The sequence below is a fragment of the Sminthopsis crassicaudata genome, chromosome 6, assembly GCF_048593235.1.
Source record: "Sminthopsis crassicaudata isolate SCR6 chromosome 6, ASM4859323v1, whole genome shotgun sequence".
Taxonomy (NCBI): domain Eukaryota; kingdom Metazoa; phylum Chordata; class Mammalia; order Dasyuromorphia; family Dasyuridae; genus Sminthopsis; species Sminthopsis crassicaudata.
The window spans coordinates 168825127-168845716 of record NC_133622.1 but is presented as its reverse complement, the minus strand read 5'-3'; positions in this window follow the sequence as shown (position 1 = coordinate 168845716).

Sequence of the window (20590 nt, the reverse complement as noted above, 5' to 3'; positions counted from 1 at the left end):
AGCCGTCTAATTCTGTGATCCCATGGCATCCTTTCTAATTCTAGATCTATGATCCAATGATTATTTTAATAAGAATAAAAAGAATATCCAAAAAAAGGCATACCATGCAAGCTCATCTGTCTCTGGCTTCTGATTAGATACTTTAGATAACTTTCTTAAGGCATCTCAGTGCACTTTTAGATAGCACTAATTATTATGACTTTTTTTCCATACATCCAGCTTGAATATGTTTATTTTTCCTTTTTTAAACTTCCATCAATTGCTTCTGGTTCTTTTTAGTTACAAAAAAAAAAAAAAAAAAAAAGAAGAAGAAGAATTCTAATTTTCTTTTCCCATTAAGATTGCTTCCAAGCTATCTCATATATATTTTGTATGTACATGTTATCTGCATGTTGTATTCCCCACCAGAATATGAACTCCCTGGCTAAAGCAATTATTTTTGTCTCTTTTTAAAATATCTCATGCTTAGCACAGTGCCTAGCACATAGTAAATGCTTAATAAATGTTTGTTTTCGACTCACTGTCTTCCAACTCTAAATCTGTGTTTCTATGATCTATGATATTATCATTCTTCTCTGGAGGTCCTATATGCTCAGTAAAATAAATTCATGTGAGCTCAAATTGATTTGAATAATAGCTTTTCAAATATGTTTGCCACCTGCTTTTTCACCCAGTTCTATACATATGTCCCTAATGAACAAGATTCCCCAGTGGACTTGGCAAAGAGAGAAACAAAATGACAAATGGGATTCAGGCTCAGCTCTGAATGTCCTCTGATGGGTTTCCAGTAAGTCAAGTACTTTCCATTAAAAGAAGGGTCTGTGGTTTTATAAAACATCTGCAGGATTTGAATTTTAGGAGTATCTTTAAAAAAAAATTTAAAACAAAACAAAGCTCAGATTGATCTGTAAGGATTTCCAGAATTCTGGTGCTTTCCTTGGATTTCTGTACTACACTCCCACCCTCTACCCCGGGGACTAACTGTTAAATATATCATTTTGTCATTTAAAACAAAGAATGAAATAAAAACATCCATTCACTTTTAAAAGTCACCCACGTGGATATACAATGGTGGCATTTGTTTATCACGGTTCTAAAATAAAAAATGCCATTTGCTTTGTGTCAAAGATTTATTTTTTTCTGTATATTATGATAAGTTCATTTTATTGTCTTGCTATTGATATAAAAATATTGAACAACCCCTGAATTCTTGAACAAAGTTTGGATTCTTTTCTACTTTGTACTAAATGCAACATGCTAAAGTTCAACAGTATCATTCAGGGGCATCTAGATAATGCAGTGGATAGAGTATTACCCCTGGAGTCAGAAAGACCTAAGTTCAAACACTGCTTAGATACTTAATACTAACCAGCTCTGTGACCCTGTAAAAGTCACTTAATCCCAATTTTCTTGTTAAAAAATAAAAGTAAAAACCAACTGTATAATACTTTAACAAAAATTACTCTAGGGACTTTATTTTATTAAATGTTTGCTTAAATATTCATTAGATATATTGGAGATTTATGGGTTTGTTTTATATTTTAGGTAATGGGGCCATGTCTATTTCATAGAAATAGTTTTTTTGGGAGTCTGATTGATATAGCAGTAAACAAATAGATTAGTTTAGGTAGAATTGTCATTTTTATTATATTTGCTCACCCTATCCAAGAGCATTTAATATTTTTCCAATTGGTTAGATCAGACTTAATTTTTGTGGAAAGTGTTTTGTAGTTTTGCTCATATAGTTTCTGATTTTCCCTTGGCAGATAGATTCCCAAATATTTTATACTATCAGTAATTACTTTAAATGGAATTTCTTTTTGTAACTCTAACTGTGGGATTTTGTTGGTAATATATAAGAATACTGATGACTTATGTGGGTTTATTTTGTATCCTGCAACTTTACCAAAGGTCTGAATTATTTCTAATAGCTTTTTAGTAGAATCTCTGGTTCTCTAAGTATACCATCATGTCATCTGCAAAAAGTGATAGTTTGATTTCCTCATTTCCTACTCTAATTCCTGGAATCTCTTTCTCGGCTCTTATTGCCGAGGCTAGCGTTTCTAGTACTATATTGAATAGTAATGGTGATAGTGGGCAACCTTGTTTCACTCCTGATCTTACTGGGAAAGGTTGTAGTTTATTTCTATTGCATATTATGCTTACTGACGGTCTTAAATATATGCTCCTGATTATTCTAAGGAATAGTCCATTTATTCCTATACTCTCAAGAGTTTTTAGTAGGAATGGATGTTGGATTTTGTCAAATGCTTTTTCTGCATCTATTGAGATGATCATATGGTTTTTATTAATTTGATTATTAATATGGTCAATTATACTAATAGTTTTCCTAATATTAAACCAGCCCTGCATTCCTGGTATGAATCCTACTTGAGCATAGTGTATTATCCTGGGGATGATTTTCTGAAGTCTTTTTGCTAATATCTTATTTAAGATTTTAGCATTAATATTCATTAGGGAGATTGGTCTATAATTTTCTTTCTCTGTTTTCAACCTACATGGTTTAGGTATCAATACCATGTCTGTGTTATAAAAGGAATTTGGTAGGACTCCTTCATTCCCCATTTTTTCAAATAGTTTATATAGCATTGGGGCTAATTGTTCTTTAAATGTTTGGTAGAATTTGCAAATCCATCTAGTCCTGAGGACTTTTTCTTTGGGAGTTGATTAATAGCTTGTTCTATTTCTATTTCTGAAATGGGACTATTTAAGCAATTTCCTTCCTCCTCTGTTAATTTGGGAAACCTATATTTTTGGAGGTAGTCATCCATTTCACTTAGGTTTATTTTTTGGCAAAATTTATTGGCAAAAAGTTGGACAAAGTAACTACTTATTATTTCTCTAATTTCCTCTTCGTTGTTGGAAAGTTCTCCCTTTTCATTTTTAAAACTAATAATTTGATTTTCTGCTTTACTTTTTTTAATGTTATTTAACAAAGGTTTATCTATTTTATTGGCTTTTACATAAAACCAACTCTTAGTTTTATTTAATAGTTCAATCTTTTTTTTAACTTTCAATATTATTAATTTCTTTTTTTAATTTTAGAATTTCAAGTTTAGTATTTGATTGGGTGTTTTTAATATGGTCTTTTTTTTTTTAGCTTTTTAATTTGCAAGCCCAATTAATTGATCTTCTCTTTCTCGATTTTATTCAAGTAAGCCTCTAAAGAAATAAAATTTCCCCTTATTACTGCTTTGGCTGCATCCCACAAATTTTGGTGTGATGTCTCATCACTGTTATTATCTTGAGTGAAATTATTGTGTCTATAATTTACTGTTTCACCCAATCATTCTTTAAGATGGGATTATTTCATTTCCAATTACTTTTTGGTCTATTTACCCCTAACTTTTTGTTGAATGTAGTTTTTATTGCATCATGATCTGAAAAGAAAGCATTTACTATTTGTGCCTTCCTGCATTTAATTTTGAGGTCTTTATATCTTAATATATGGTCAATTTTTGTAAAGGTTCCCTGAACTACTGAGAAGAAAGTTTGCTTCTTTCTAACGCCATTCAGTTTTCTCCAAAGATCTATCATACCTAATTTTTCTAATATTCTATTTACTCTTTAATTTCTTTCTTATTTGGTTTGTGGTTTGATTTATCCAATTCTGAGAGTGCAAGGTTAAGATCTCCCATTATTATAATTTTGCTGTCTATTTCTTCTTGCAACTCTCTTAACTTCTCCTTTAGGAAGTTAGATGCTATACCACTTGGTGCATAAATATTTAGTATTGATATTACTTCATTGTCTATGCTACCCTTTAGCAAGATATAATTCCCTTCCTTATCTTTTTTAATTAGATTAAGTTTTGATTTAGCTTGGTCTGAGATAAGGATGGCTACCCCTGCTTTTTTGACTTCACCTAAAGCATAGTAGATTCTGCTTCAGCCTTTTACCTTTACTCTGTATGTATGTTCCTGCTTTAAATGTGTTTCCTGTGAACAACATATTGTAGGATTCTGACTTTTGATCTAGTCTGCTATCTGCCTCTGCTTAATAGAAGAGTTCATATCATTCACATTTATGGTTAAAATTACTAATTTTCTATTTCCTGCCATCTTATTATCTCCAGATTATGCTTTTCTTTTTCTTGCCCCCCAACCCTCTTTGACAGTATTAAACTTATGGGCTCCACTTTTTTCATACCACTCACCCTCTTTAGGATCCCTCCCTTCCCCCTTTGAATCTCTTCCCCTTTCTTGTACCCCTCCCTTATTACTTGTTTCCTTTTCCCTTTTCCTCTCCCCCTTTTTAATGAGGTGAGAAAATATTCTCTGTAAAACAAATATGTCAATTATTTTCTCTTTGAGCCAACTCAGATGAGAGTAAGATTCCCACAGTGTTCCTCCCTCTCTCTAAATTCCCTCAGATATGATAGGTTTCCTTTGCTTCTTTGTGGGATGTGGTTTCCCTCTTTTTACTCCTCTTTCCCCTTTTTCTGACATTATTCATTTTCCATTTTTACTTCACTTTTTATGTCATATCTGTAAAATCAAATTATGCATATGGTCTTTATGTATATACACAACAGAAATAAGTTCTCAAGTATTTCTTTTACCTTTTTTCTGCTTTTCTTGAGGCCTATGATTGGAGATTAAAAATTTTTGTTTATATCTGTTTTTTTTTTCCTTAGAAACAATTGGAATTCATCTGTTTCATTAAATGTCCATCTTGTTCCATGGGAAAAAAATGCTCAACTTAGCTGGGTAGTTTATTCTTGGCTACATTCCCAGTTCTTTTGCCTTTTGGAATATCAGATTCCAAGCCCTTCGATCCTTTAATGTGGAGTCAGCCAGATCTTGAGTGATCCTTATTGTAGCACCTCGGTATGTGATTTTTTTTTTTTTTTCTGGCTGCTTAGAATATTTTGTTCCTTAGTCTGATAGTTCTAAAATTTCACTACAATATTCCTTTGGAGTTTTTATTTTAGGGTCTTTTTCATAAGGTATTCGACTAATTATTTCAATTCCTATTTTACCTTCTGATTCTATTATATCTAGGCAGTTCTCTTATTTCCTGTAAAATAGTATCTATGCTCTTTTTTTCACCATAATTTCCAGAAAGTCCAATAATCCTCAGATTATATCTCCTAGATCTATTTTCCAGCTCTGTCATTTTTCTAAGTACATATTTAACATTTTTCTCTAATTTTTTTGGTTTTACTTCATTGATTCTTCATGTCTCAATGAATCATTTATTTCTATTTGTTCATTCCTGATTTTTTATGAGTTATTTTCTATGGATTTTTTTTTCCATTTCACTGATTTTATTTTTATTTTTATTTATTTATTTTAGTGAGTTATTTTATTTTTCCAAGTCACAAATCCTATTTTCTCAGGAATTCTTCATCTTTTCCAATTCATAAATCCTACTTTCCTGTGATTTCTTTATCTTTTCCAATTCACAAATTCTGTTTCCCTGCACTTTCTGGGAATTCTTTACCTTTTCTAAGTCACATTTCAGGAAGTTGTTTACCTTTTCCAGTTCACATTTCAGGAAGTTGTTACTCTCTTACATAGCTTCTCTTTCCTTTCCCCATTTTTCTTCTAACTCTCTTTTGAAATTTTTAATAGTCTCTTCTAGGAGAGCATTTTGTGGGGTATTGTCTGGAGGTTGTTTGCTATTAGTCTCCTTGGGTTTGAGAACCTGCTTTCTTTCTATATAGAAGCTATTGATTGTATTGATTGCCCTTTTGATTATTTTTAGTCATTTTTTAAAGCCTGCTGGGTCTGTCTTCAGGGCAAAGAGGTCACCAGCTTCCTCTGCAAAGCAGTGATAGCTACCAGCTGGCTACAGAGAATGGCCAGGTATGGGAGTGCTCTGGGAAAGAATTCCCCAATGGAAGTGATTTAGACCTGATTAGCAAGGCTAAGCTGAGGAAGTGCCCTAAGAATCCCGCTGTGTGGATTAGCAACTGCCTTGGGGCTAGGGACTGGGCAGCAAAGGTGTCACTGCCCCAAGCCAAAGTCTGCTGTGGGCCTGTGGGTATTAGCTGATCAGTGAATAGTCCTGCACCAACCAGAAGTGTCTCTGCCCTGATAAACACAATTACACTGTGCAAGTTCTATTGCCCCAGGATGAGCCCTCCATTGTGGAGATTAAAGGCTGCCCCAGGCTGTTCCCCCCTGCTGTGCAGATTTGTAATTACCCTGAGGAAAAGCTCCATACTATAGAATGGGGACATACATCTGTGTTGTGGTCTGTGCTGAATCACTTCTGGTTTTGGGTGGGTATAGCCAGGTCCTGTCAGAGTCTGGTGCTTTTTAGAGTACCCTTTGCCTTTGGCTCTAATTTCTCTACTGGTCTGCTACTTTACAACCAAGGCAGAGCAATCAGCCTATGCCAGAGTCATCTCTGTACTTCTTCTAACCATAGATGCCACCTCCTCCCCAGGTTTGCTCTGTTTGCCAGCCGCTTCTATTTCCTTGTTTGCACTGATCTATTCTGGCCCCTCAGGAAAAACATTTTCTGATGAATTTCCAGATGATCTTCAGCTGGTGAGTTGTACTTCTATTCTAAGTGAATTTTTCCAGTCAAGTGCTATTTTTGAGGCGAAATTTAATAATTGGTCATGAAGTATGAGAGGAGCTTAGAAAGTCACTTGTGCCTTCTCCATCATCTTGCCTCTGCCCCCTCCTTGTAACTCTTAACTATTGGATTTTGTAAGTGATATATAAGAATGTTGATGATTTATGTGGGTTTATTTTGTATCCTGCAACTTTACCAAAAGTCTGAATTATTTCTAATAGCTTTTTAGTAGAATCTCTGGAGTTCTCTAAGTATACCATACTTATCATCTGCAAAGAGTGATAGTTTGGTTTCCTCATTACCTATTCTAATTCCATTAATTTCTTTTTCAACTCTTATTGCCAAAGCTAGCATTTCTAATATGATATTGATTAGTAATTGTGAAAATGGGCAACCTTGTTTCACTCCTGATGTTATTGGGAATGGTTACAGTTTATCCCCATTCCATATGATGCTTACTGATGGTTTTAAATAGATGCTACTGACTATTTTAAGGAAAAGTCCATTTATTGCTATACTCTCTTGTGTTTTTCATAGGAATGGATGCTGGATTTTATCAAATGCTTTTTCTGCATCTATTAAGATGACCATATAGTTTTTGTTAATTTGGTTATTAATATGGCCAATTACACTGATAGTTTTCCCAATATTAAACCAGTCCTGCATTCCTGGTATAAATCCTACTTGATTATGGTGTATAATCCTGGGGATGATTTTCTGTTGTCTTTTTTGCTAATATGTTGTTTAAGATTTTAGCATAAATATTCATTAGGGATATTGGTCTATAATTATCTTTCTCTGTTTTCAACCTACCTGGTTTAGGAATCAGTACCATATCTGTGTCAGAAAAGGAGCTTGGAAGGACTCCTTCATCCTCTAGTTTTTCAAATAGTTTATATAACATTGGTGTTAATTGTTCTTTAAATGTTTGGCAGAGTTTAAATGTAAATCCATCTGTTCCTGAGGATTTTTTCTTAGGGAGTGGATTAATAGCTTGTTCTATTTCTTTTTCTAAAATGGGACTCTTTAAACAATTTACTTACTCCTCTGTTAATCTGGACAGCCTATATTTTTGAAGGTAGTCATCCATTTCACATAGGTTCTAAAATTTATTGGCATAAAGTTGGGCAAAGTAACGCCTAATTATTTTTCTTTTTACCTTTTTCTGCTTCTCTGGAGTCCTATAGTAGGAGGTCAAAATTTTTGTTTAGATCTGGTTTTTTCCTTAGAAATAAATGAAATTCATCTGTTTTATTAAATGTCCACCATCTTCCATGGAAGAAAATGCTAAACTTAGCTGGGTAGTTTATTCTTGGCTTCAAGTTCTCCAAGTTCTTTTGCCTTTCAGAATATCAGATTCCAGGTCCTTCAATCCTTTAATGTGGAGGCAGTCAGATCTTCAGTGATCTTTATTGTGGCACCTCAGTATTTGAATTGTTTTTTTTCCTGGTTGCTTGTAATATTTGTTTCCTTAGTCTAATATTCCATGGAGTTTTTTTGTTTGTTTGTTTTGAAATGGTCTTTTTCAGAAGGTGTTTGATGAATTCTTTCAATGTCTATTTTACCTTCTGCTTCTATTACCTCTGGGCAGTTCTCTTTGATGATTTCATGTAAAGTAGTATCTAGGCTCTTTTTTTTTTTCATCATAATATTTGGGAAGTCCAGTAATCCTCAGATTATCTCTCCCAGATCTGTTTTCCAGGTCTGTCATTTTTCCAAGTATATATTTGACATTTTTCTCCAGTTTTTCATTTTTTTTGGTTTGCTTGACTGATTCTTGGTGTCTCAATGAACCATTCATTTCTATTTGTTCAGTTCTGATTTTTAATATGCTATTCACTTCATTAGCCTTTTTATTTCTTTTTTATATGTCCAATTGAGTTTTTAAATGAGTTCTTTTGCTCTATGGAATTTTTTTTCCATTTCACTATTTTTAAAAATTGAATCATTTTCTTTTTTTCCATTGACAAATTCTGATTCCCTGGAAGTTATTTACCTTTTCCAATTCACTTTTCAGGAATTTGTTTTCTTTTTCCACTTTATCAAATTTTTCTTTTAGTGAGTTATTTGCTTTTTCCATACTCTTTTGCATAGCTTTTCTTTCCTTTCCCCATTTTTATTCCAGCTCTCTTTTAAGATCTTTTATCATTTCTTCTAGGAGAGCTTTGTGTGATGTGGACCAGGTTACATCCTCCTTTGGGGTTTTGTCTGGAGACTGTCTACTATTAGTCTTCTCGGGGATGAAAACATATTCTCTTTCTGTATAGAAACTATCAATAGTTAGAGTTCCCTTGGCTTTTTTACTTATTTTTTTAAAAGCCCCTAGAGTCTGCCTTCAGGGCAAGAAGGTTACCAGCTTCCTTTACAGAACAGTGATAGATAGGTAGACAGTAATTGTCCTGCATATGGGCTGCAAAGAGTGGCTGAGCTGGGGAAATGCCCTGGTAAAAGCCCCACAGTAGAAGTGTGCGAAGGGCAGCCCAGCTGAGGAAGTTCTACTGCTCTAATGCCGGGGCAGGACCCTCCCACCCTGTGCAGATTTGTGGCTACCCTGGACAGAGCCCCCTTGATGGGCAGAAGTGTGGCTGGGCTGGGTAAAAAGCCCCATGGCTGAAGAAAGCAATTGCATAGCTGTGCTGCAGTCCATGCTTATTCACTTCTGGTGGTTGGTGGGTTTGGCCAGGTCCTGTTAAACTCTGGCGTTTTGGGGGGTACACTCTAACTTTGGTGTTTATGTAACTTCTCTGCTGATCTACTGCTTTGCAACCAAAGCAGAGTAACCAACCTGTGGTAGAGTCCTGCCTGCAAATACTCTACCCCACCACCCCCGGCCCAGTTCGCTCAGTGTGCTAGCCTCTGGTTCTGCCTCCCTGCCTACACTGGTCTGCTCCCACCAATCAGTACAAACCTTTTCTAGTGATCTTCCAAATTATCTTTGCTTGTAATTTGTTCTACTCCCAATATTCACGGATTTTATCAGTCAAGAACTATTTTTTGAGGCTGAATTTGGTAATTACTATTTAGGGTAAAAGGGGAGCTCAGAAAGACCCATGTATCCTCTCTGCCATCTTGGCCCCACCTCAGAAGATGACAATTTTACAGTAAGTAAGGGATAGTTGCTCAGGAAAACAAAATTATTTCTTCTGAAAAAATTTGAGGACTCCATGGCCAAACTCCCACTTCAGAAAGGACAAATGATAGTTTTAGGAATTCTGAAATCCCCAAAGATATAAGGACAAATGGAAATAGAAAAAGGAACCTTTGAGAATAGGATGGTTTTCAATCAGACTCCCAAGAAACTATTTTAATGATCTAGAAAAAATAACAACAAAATTCATATGGAAGAATAAAAGGTCGAGAATTGCAAGGGAACTAATGAAAAAAAAAAAGTCAGATGAAGGTGGTCTAGGTGTACCTGATCTAAAGCTATATTAAATAGCAGCAGTCACCAAAACAATTTGGTATTGGCTAAGAAATAGACCAGTCGATCAGTGGAACAGATTAGGTACAAAGAACAAAAAAGGTTACATCTATGGCAATCTAGTGTTTTACAAACCGAACAATACCAACATTTGAGATAAAAATTCATTATTTGAAAAAAAAACTATTGGGAAAACTGGAAATTAGTATGGCAGAAATTAGATATGAATCCACACTTAAAACCATATACCTAAATAAGATCAAAATGGCATAAAGAATGAGATCATAAATAGATTAGAGGAATAGAGAATAGTCTACCTCTCAGACCTGTGGAGGAGGAAGGAATTTATGACCAGAGGAGAACTAGAGATCATTATCAATCACAAAATAGAAGATTTTGACTATATCAAACTAAAAAGTTTCTGTACAAACAATACTAATGCAAACAAGATTAGAAGGGAAGTAACAAATTGGGAAAATATTTTTACAGTTAAAGGTTCTGATAAAGGTCTCATTTCCAAAATATATAGAGAACTGACCCTAATTTATAAGAAATCAAACCATTCTCCAATTGATAAATGGTCAAAGGATATGAACAGACAATTCTCAGATGATGAAGTTGAAATTATATCCACTCATATGAAAGTGTTCCAAATCACTACTAATCAGAGAAATGCAAATTAAGACAACTCTGAGATACCACTACACACCTGTCAGATTGGCTAAGATGACAGGAACAAATAATGATGAATGTTGGAGGGGATGTGGGAAAACTGGAACACTAATACATTGTTGGTGGAGCTGTGAAAGAATCCGGCCATTCTGGAGAGCAATTTGGAACTATGCCCCAAAAGTTATAAAACCGTGCATATCCTTTGATCCAGCAGTGCTGCTGTTGAGCTTATATCCCAAAGAAATACTGAAGAGGGGAAAGGGACCTGTTTGTGCCAAAATGTTTGTGGCAGCCCTTTTCGTAGTGGCTAGAAACTGGAAGATGAATGGATGTCCATCAATTGAAGAATGGTTGGGTAAATTATGGTATAAGAAAGTTATAGAATATTATTGCTCTGTAAGAAATGACCAGCAGGATGAATTCAGAAAGGCTTGGAGAGACTTGCATGAACTGATGCTGAGTGAAATGAGCAAAACCAGAAGATCACTATACACTCCAACAGCAATACTGTATGAAAATGTATTCAAATGTATTTTGATGGAAGTGGATATCTTCAACATAAAGAAGATCCCACTCACTTCTAGTTGATCAATGATGGACAGAAACAACTACACCCAGAGAAGGAACACTGGGAATTGAATGTAAAATATTAGCACTACTGTCTATCTACCCAGGTTACTTATACCTTCAGAATCTAATACTTAACGTGCAATAAGAAAATTGGATTTACACACATATATTGTATATAGGTTATACTGTATCACATGTAAAATGTATGGGATTGTCTGTCATCTAGGGGAGGGAGTAGAGGGAGGGACGGGAAAATTTGGAAAAATGAATACAAGGGATAATGTTATAAAAATTATTCATGTTTATATACTGTCAAAAAATTTATAATTATAAAATTAAAAAAATTAAAATTAAAAATAATTAAAAAAAGAGAATAGGGTTGGTTTTGAGGTTTAAAGCAAAATTAACAGAAAAAATACTTCCTTAAAAGAGGAAGATAATCCACCTCCCTAAAAGTATAATCTATTAAAGAAATGGAAGAAAATGAAGAAAAATAAACTTTGTTCTCATAAGACATTGAATGAGAAAACAAATAATGTATAGCTTACAATAAATGCAAAACAAAGATGTATATAAAATAAATGTGAGAACAGAACTAAATTTACTATGTATCAGATAAATCAACAAACAAGTGTTATTGTATGCAATTAGACAAAGAAAGCAAAAAATTTATAATATGTATAGTGAACAAGGAAATTATATCATACTGAAAGGAACAATGCTAAATATATAAATACCAACACTTAATTTAAATACTACGAAGCACTTGATTTAAATACTACTTTCTTTTCATAAAGGAAAAATAACTGGATTATTAGAACACATAGAGCATAACAGAATAATAGTGAGATATATTAATATCTTTCTCAGACTTGAACAAACCTAATGGAAATATCAACAAAAAAGTGAAGATAGAACTGAACAAGTTGCTAAAAAACTTATGGGTCTTATAAATGGTCTGCAAAAGAATAAATTTATTTAGTAATAACAATTGAAACTTTTACAAAAAGTAACCATGCATTTAGAGTGCAGTCATGTAAAATGAATGGTAGATAAGGCAGAAATATATGACATGTTATTTACAGATAATAGTTCAATAAAAAGATATCAATTCAGAAAAAAAATAAAGACTTTTGTATTATAATAAGTTTATTTTTAATACACATTTCATTATTAATCATTTTGGGAGAGAAAAAACAGCAAAAGGGAAAAAACATGGGAGAGATTTTTTAAAAAGGGAACATAATATGTGTTGATTTACATTCAATCTCATTTTGTTTGTTTGTTTGTTTGTTTTCTGGCCACAGATGGCATTTTCTATTCAAAGTCTATTGGGAGTACCTTGGATCACTGAACTACTGAGAAGAACCAAACCTTTCATGTTTGATCATTGCACATTCTTGCTGTTATTGTGTACAATGTGTTTCTGATTTTGTTTGTTTCACTTAGCATTAGTTAATGTAAATCTTTCCAGACCATACTACAATCAGCTTATTCATAATTTTTATATAACAATAATATCCCACATGTTCAACCATTTCCCAGTTGATCGGTATCCACTCCTTTTCCAATTCTTTGTGACCACAAAAGTAGCTGCTATAAACAGTTTTGCTTATATGAGTCCTTTTCTCTCCTTTATGATTTCCTTGGGATACAGACCCAGTAATAGCACTGCTGCATCAAAGGGTATGCATAGTTTTATAATCCTTTGGGCATATGTCCAGATAACCTTCCAAAACTCCACCAACAATGTATCAGTGTTCCAGTTTTCTCACATCCTGTTCAACATTTATCATTATCTTTTCCTGTCATCTTAGGCAATTGGAGAGGTGTGATGTGGTACCTCAGAGTTGTTTTAATTTCTCTGATCGATAGAGATTATGTCAATGATGAAATGCTAACTATGAAGTAGATTAATTGATAATCATCTGAAAGGAATGATCAGTATGGAACAATATATTAAAATTTAGAAGATTGTTGTCCGCAAGGCATAAATATATTTCTGTGAGTATGTGTCTGTGTATGTGCACTTGTGTGTATAAATACAAAATTCACATTAAAAAAAAGAAAAGAAGAAAATTTATCAAATGAATTGCACTTAAGAATAAGAAGGAAGTAATTAGATAAATCTTTATTTAAAAAAAGAGATATTAAAAATTAGAGAAAATAAGCTATAAATCAAAAAGAATATAGAAATGCTAAAAATAAAAGCTGGTTCTTTGAAAAGGCAAACAAAATTGATAAACTTTAAGCCAACATCATGAAAAAGAGTAGAAAATTAAATAAACAAAATAATTAAATTAAAAATATAAAATCACCACAAAACTAAAAGAATTTTTTTAAATGGAGGTCCTTTAATTTCAAAAACAGTTCACTTTTTAATTAAAGATTTTTCATTTTCTTTTTTGAAATTAAAGCTTTTTAATTTTTCAAAGTTATGCATGAATAATTTTTTAACATTAACTCTTGTGAAACCTTGTATTCCAATTTTCCCCCTTTCCCCTACACCTCCCTGAGATAGCAAATATTCCAACATATGTTAAAAATGGTAAAAAATATATTGATCAGAGAAATGTAAATTAAGACAACTCTGAGATACCACTAAACCCCCAGATTAGCTAACATGATGTGAAAAGATAATGACGTATGTTGGAGGAGATGTGGGAAAACTCGGACACTGATACATTGTTGATGGAACTGTGAACGGATCCAACCATTCTGGAGAGCAATTTGGAACTATGCTCAAAAAGTTACATACCCTTTGACCCAGCAGTGTTATTACTAGTCACAAAGAGATCTTAAAGGAGAGAAAGGAACCCACATGTGCAAAAATGTTTGTGGCAGCCCTCTTTGTAGTGGCCAGAAACTGGAAACTGAGTAGATGCCCATCAATCAGAGAATGGCTGAATAAATTGTGGCATTTGAATGTTATGGAATATTATTGTTCTGTAAGAAATGATCAACAGGATGATTTCAGAGAGGCCTGGAGAGACTTAGATGAACTGATGCTAAAGGAAACAAGCAGAACTAAGAGATCATTGTACATGGCAACAAGACTATAAGATGATCAATTTTGATGGCCAGGACTCTCTTCAACAATGATTTGATATAGACCAGATTCAATTGTTCAGTAATGAAGAGAGCCATCTACACCCAGAGAGAGGATTATGGGAACAGAAGGTTTTGTAAAGGTCAGTGTTGAAAAATTACCCTTCTCATTCCTGGATTTTTCACAAAAAGTTAGTATATGAAAACATGGTATTAACATTCTCATTTATTTTATTTCTCCTGGTGTTTTTAATGAGATAGGCCTATTCACAGCAACATTCCAGTCACTCTCCTTTGACTCAGTGTTACCTATACAGTCAGATAAGATGGACAGGATTTGCGAAAATATCAATGGATAGAAAAATGAAAGTGATTTATTTTATTATCAGGGCATAAAATAGATGTTCTGGACAGAAAGGGAAGATATCTTCATGCAAAAGAACCTCTGATAGTTCTTGTTTCTTATATAAATCGTGGACATTTTTCCAGAGATATTTGAAGCCATTCATTTTTATTATTGAATCCTTCTTGAATTCTGTCATTAGTAAACTTCTGGGTATCTCATTTATTTTTCTTTCACCTAAATTAATCTCTAGGAGGTCTAGTTTACTGACTAGACATAGGGAATTTAAATCTCTTCCACTTTAAAGCTCCTTTGATTAGATTTGCAAGATAGCCAATCAAATGTATTCCTACCAGTACTACTTAAGTACATGCCATTCATGGCCATGGAATGACATCCCTGTGTTTGAAGTCATAATCCTGAAGCTCAAATTCCATCTGTAGACAGGACTATATTGACAGTGATTAATTTCTCATATCATCATCCTCCCCCTCCTTTCTCATCTTTGCTCTTTAATTGGTAGTGCAGATAGGAGGAAAAAGCAAGTTATGTCACTATAGTCTTCTCTTTACTCAAGATACCAAACTTTGGCAATAGCTAATAATTCTTTTATTTTTGTTGCAGTACAATATTTTGCTAATATCTATCTTCCTGAAGATGATCCTTTTCCTTCTGCTATTTTATATGCCCAGACCAGAACCATAACTGAAATTTTGTTTCCAAAGAAATTCAAACATATTATCATTTACCCACTGATATTAATGATTTCATTGAAAGAAACAGAACTCAAGGAATTAATGATTAGGACTGCCAAAAATAAATACACAAACAAACAAACAAATAAATAAATAGATGGGTATTTCTTCACTTTTTCATTTTGCAACAATAAAAAAAAGACTGGTATAAATATTTTTGTAAATGTAGGTTCTTTTCCTTTTCTTAAGATATCTTTGGGATACTTATAGTGATATTGCTAAATCAAAGGGCATGAACAGTTTTGTATCCAAAAGGCCCTATTTGTATAAAAATATTTGTAGCAGCTTTTTTTCTGGTGCCTACGACATCAAGGGAATGTCCATAAATTGGTGAATGATTGAACAGTATACAGTATATTACTGTGATTATTGTGCTATAAGAAATGACAAACAGAATGATTTCAGAAAAATCTGGAAAGATTTGCATAAAGTAATGCAAAATGAAGTGAGCAGAAGCAGAACATTGTATATAGTAACAGTAATATTGTATTATGGAAGTAATTTAAAACAATTCCAAGGGACTCATGATGAAGCATGCTATCTGACTCCAGAGAGAAATGATTTTATCTGATTACAGATTGAAGCATACTATCTTCACTTTCATTTCTTTTTCTTTTTTTTCTTTTTTGGCTTCTATAAAATTATTACTATGGAAATGTTTTACATGATTAAATATGTATAACATATATTGTATTACCATCTCAGTTGGAAGGAGGAAGAGATGGGAGGGATAGAATTTGGAATTCAAAACTTTTTTTTAAGATCTTAAGAAAATTGAATATTTAATTAGGGAAAATAAAATATTATTTTTAAAAAAGCTATTTCACTATGAGTAAATGTCAGTATGACTATTAGTAATGTTCTCTCAACCAAACCTAATTTATTTTTTACTTTGGATGCATTATGTATTGATTTATCTGTTTGAACATTTTTCCTCTCAATAGAATTCAAGCTTTATTTTTCCTTCCTCTGTGTCTGGAATACAGTAGTTTCTTGATTAAAGTTTGTTGAGTTTAAATGATTTGAATAAACAAATGGATCATCCTTATCAATTCTTTCAAATTTACATAGAATTTTCTTCCCAACTGCTACAGAAAGTAAATAGTACAGATGTTTTCATATGCATATATCAAGCAATTAATAAATAAATATCATCAAGTACTTGCCATATGCCAGGGACTCTGCTAAATGCCAGGGATTCAGAGAAAAAATAAAATTGTCCTTCCTTTCAATGAGCTTACATTTCATCCAGGGAAAATGGTAAAAAAAAAAAAAAGGAACATGACTAATCCCTAAATTTATTCATGTAAAAGAAGAGATAACAACAATACTTATAATTTGTTATTAGAATTATCTGACAGAATTTGTATTCTATAATATTCACTTATGTTAAAAGACAGACAGAAATAAACATAGATGGAAGTAGATGACTTAGAGATAGATTTATAGATCTTGAGCTGAGAGAGAGAGAGAGAGAGAGAGAGAGAGAGAGGGAGAGGGAGAGAGAGAAAGAGAGAATATATTTATTGTTAATTCCTTCTATGTGCCAGGCACTGTGAAAGTGTTAGGGATTCAAGATACAAATACATGAAAATCAGAACACCCCTTTCATCAAAAAGTTTAGATTCTAATGGTGTCTTTATGTATATTTTTGCATATGCAAGAATATAGACATATATTTATCCATACACATAGCATACTCATACTGCTCATAAATAAAAGCAGATGTTTGGCATCTGTGTGACTGAACGTCCACTTCTGTATATGGGCCAGACCAAAATTATCTGTGTGAGAAAAAAAAGATCACTGATCTTTCTGACAGTTTTAGCTTTCTAGAAATTGTGTTTTGAAAATTAAGTGAACTTATCATGCTTTATCTTTTAAATGGTTACAGTATTAGTATTTAAGCTGAAAAATGATTTTTATTGATGAGTCCATTTCCTTATATTTTTAATTTTAATAATATTTTATTTTTCCCAAAATAAATGTCGATAATAATTAGCATTCATTTTTACAAGATTTTGAGTTCCAAATTTTTCTCCTTCCCTCTGTACCTCCTCTTTTGAAAAACAATAGGCAATTTAATTCATGTAGTATCACGTAAAACATATTTCAGAAAGAAGAAACAGATAAAATGGTGAAAAAATATGTAAAACAATGAAGTTAGTGAGGAAAATAGATGCTTTGATCTATGTTCAGCTCTTTATCTTGATATGGATAGCCTTTTCCCTCCTGAGTTCTTAGTATTTGTCTTGGATCAGTATTACTAAAAAGAATTGAATCATTCATAGTTGATCACACGATTTTGCTGATATTGTATACAATGTGTTCCTGATTCTGCTCAATGCACTTTGCTTCAGTTCATATGAGTCTTTTCAAAATTTCCTGAAATCTGCTTACTCAGAACAGTTCATCTCTTTCCTCTACTTCATCTTGAAGAAAACTCTACTTTACTATGAGCTTAAGAATCAAGGAAATAGATAAATAATAAGAATGAAAAGTGATGTTGCAAATCAATTACCTCCGGATTTTATACTTCAATGGATTCTATACACAAATATAACAGAAACATACACATACAGAAATACATACCTCATATCTGCATTATATGTGAGCATGTCATTCATTCATATATTGCTTATACAATTATATAAAATGTACAATAATAGCCCATTATGTTCATATTCCATAGCTAGTTCAACCATTTCTCAACTCATGGATATCTGTGAAATTTCCAATATTTTGCCACCATGTAAAGGATTGCTATAAATATTTTTTACGCACATAGATTATTTTCCTCTTTTTATGATCTCTTTGGGATACAGACCTAGTATTGTTGGATCAAAGGGTATGCAGTTTTATAACTCTTTGGCATATTTCCAAATTTCTTTCCATGATTTGATCAGTTAACAACTTCATCAAAAATGCATTAGTATCCAAATTTTCTGACATTCTTTCCAACATTTGTAATTTTCCTTTTTTTTTTTTTTTTTTTTGTTATATTAGCCAATCTGATAGATATGAGGTGTTCTTCAGAATGGTTTTTAAATGATTTCCACCCCATATTTTTATTGCATCTGTTCTTCCAAGATTTGTTTTGGGTGGTGAATTTGTTTGGAGAAGAATATGGGAGAGTTATGGTACATTACTATTTAAGTTTTTATCTTGGCAGAAAAAAGATTTTGATTCAAAAAATAATGTGCTCTAAACCAATAAAAGTTTAACAAAGATTAACCTTTCAGCATGAGATTTTCCATAATTGATTTCAATTAAGAGAATTGTTAGGTATAAGGATACTTGGGCCTTATCAGTGGGGTTTTTTCATGTTACCAAAATGTAAGCATGGATTTTATCATACTTGAGGGCTATATTTTCCTTTGTTTTAAGTTTTATGAAAGAAGCTTTCAAAAAGAATTTTTGGGGTTGGAGAGAAAGGAAAAATGGTAGGGAGGAAGGGAGGAAGAAAACAAGAAAGGAAAGAAGGAAGGAAAAAAAGAAGGAAGGAAAGAAGGAAGGAAGGAAGGAAGGAAGGAAGGAAGGAAGGAAGGAAGGAAGGAAGGAAGGAAGGAAGGAAGGAAGGAAGGAAGGGAGGGAGAGAAAACAACAGTTTCAAATGGAGTTCTGTAGGTTGTGGTTAAACCAAATTAAAGACCTGAGAACCTGGATTTCATTGGTGGCTGGTAAGACAAGAATTAGGGCCATAAGAATTTGTTCAGAAGTAAGATATAATGGAGCTTGCAAACTTTCTACCTGGAAATAGCCAGATAGACAGACACACCTACTTGCAACTGACTTAATTGGAGAAACAAACCAGAAATCTTCATAGTGAAGGTACTTGGTGCTAAAAAGAAAAAATCTTGGGAAAGTAGGTCATCTCAGGAATGGGAGGTGGGCCTTGCAGAAGGAAGACAACCCTGAAGGTTATAAAGAAAAGATGAGTCAGCTTATTGTGAGAGGGGCCTGAAAAAAATCTTCTAAGCTATCCCCCAAGAAACAGTTGAAGTCTAGGATCAAGATCTCCCCGACCTGTCTAGGCTATTCCTAAAGACAACTAGAGGCTAAGATCAATTTACTAGTCTCAGAACCAAAGGAGTTTGGGACTGGAAAGGAAATGGTGTGTCAGCTCTGGAGACCCAGCAGCTACAAAAAAAGCAGGATCTGGGCTCTGCAACCAAGCAAGGAATGGACCCAACCAATTGTCCAAAGAAAACAATAGGAGAAGTGGGATCAAGCGCCAGAAAATTGATGGAAAGCAAATTACTCTTAACTTGTAACCAGATTAGTGATAAATGTAGCCTCCAAGAATAAATAACTCTTTTTAAACAGGTATGAAAAATGCTTTGCTGGAAGTTCTAAACTAATGAGATGGCTTAATGTCTTTTTGTTTCCACGCCTTCTCACTCTGAATTAAATAAACTAAATACATACATGTCACCAAAAGCTGACAATCGTTAGGGAGAAAAATATGAGTTCTCACATATGTGGGTTTCCCCTCATAGAAGATGTATTTGTGGAATGTCAGAAGTAGACTAGAATATAACACCTGGATTGCAGCTCCTAGAAAATAGAACCCAAGGTCAGCAATATTATATAATTTACTTCCAGTTGAGATTCAGAGAGTACCCCACCCAACACTTTGTGAGCCAGAAGAATCTCAATCTTACATGGAACAAATGAAATTTTAAAATATCTGTTTTTGCCATTGCTGTTTGCACTTCATTCTCAAAGAGGACCATGAAATTGGAACGGTGATGCTATGACATTCAAGTGAATTGGATTTGAGTGAGAGAGGGCTGGGCATGGTCACCTGACTCACTTTTCCCTTCAGAGCCATCTGGGTCCAGTGGCCAGATACAGATCAGGATGACTGGAGATGGCCTTGAATGCAATGAAAGAATGGCCTTTTAAGCCAAATAAATAAATCTTGGAGAGAAGAGTCTCAGGGTTTCTGACCAAAGCAGAAATGACTTCTATTTGCATTATTCAGAGTCAATCAGGACCCAAACAATGACTCAATGGGGGTTGGCCTGGGACCTATTGGTGGTCAATCAATGAGAATCAGATTGATTTTGGTTTAAAGCCATGGTCCTTGAGAAAGAAATCTTGGGAGGGTACAGAGATTAAAAAAAAAAAAAAAAGGAAAAAATGCTTTTAAGAGTATCTATAGGTAAGAGTATGATACCTTATGTGGACAGAGGAAAGGAAGTAAAAAGAGAAAGCTTTATTTAT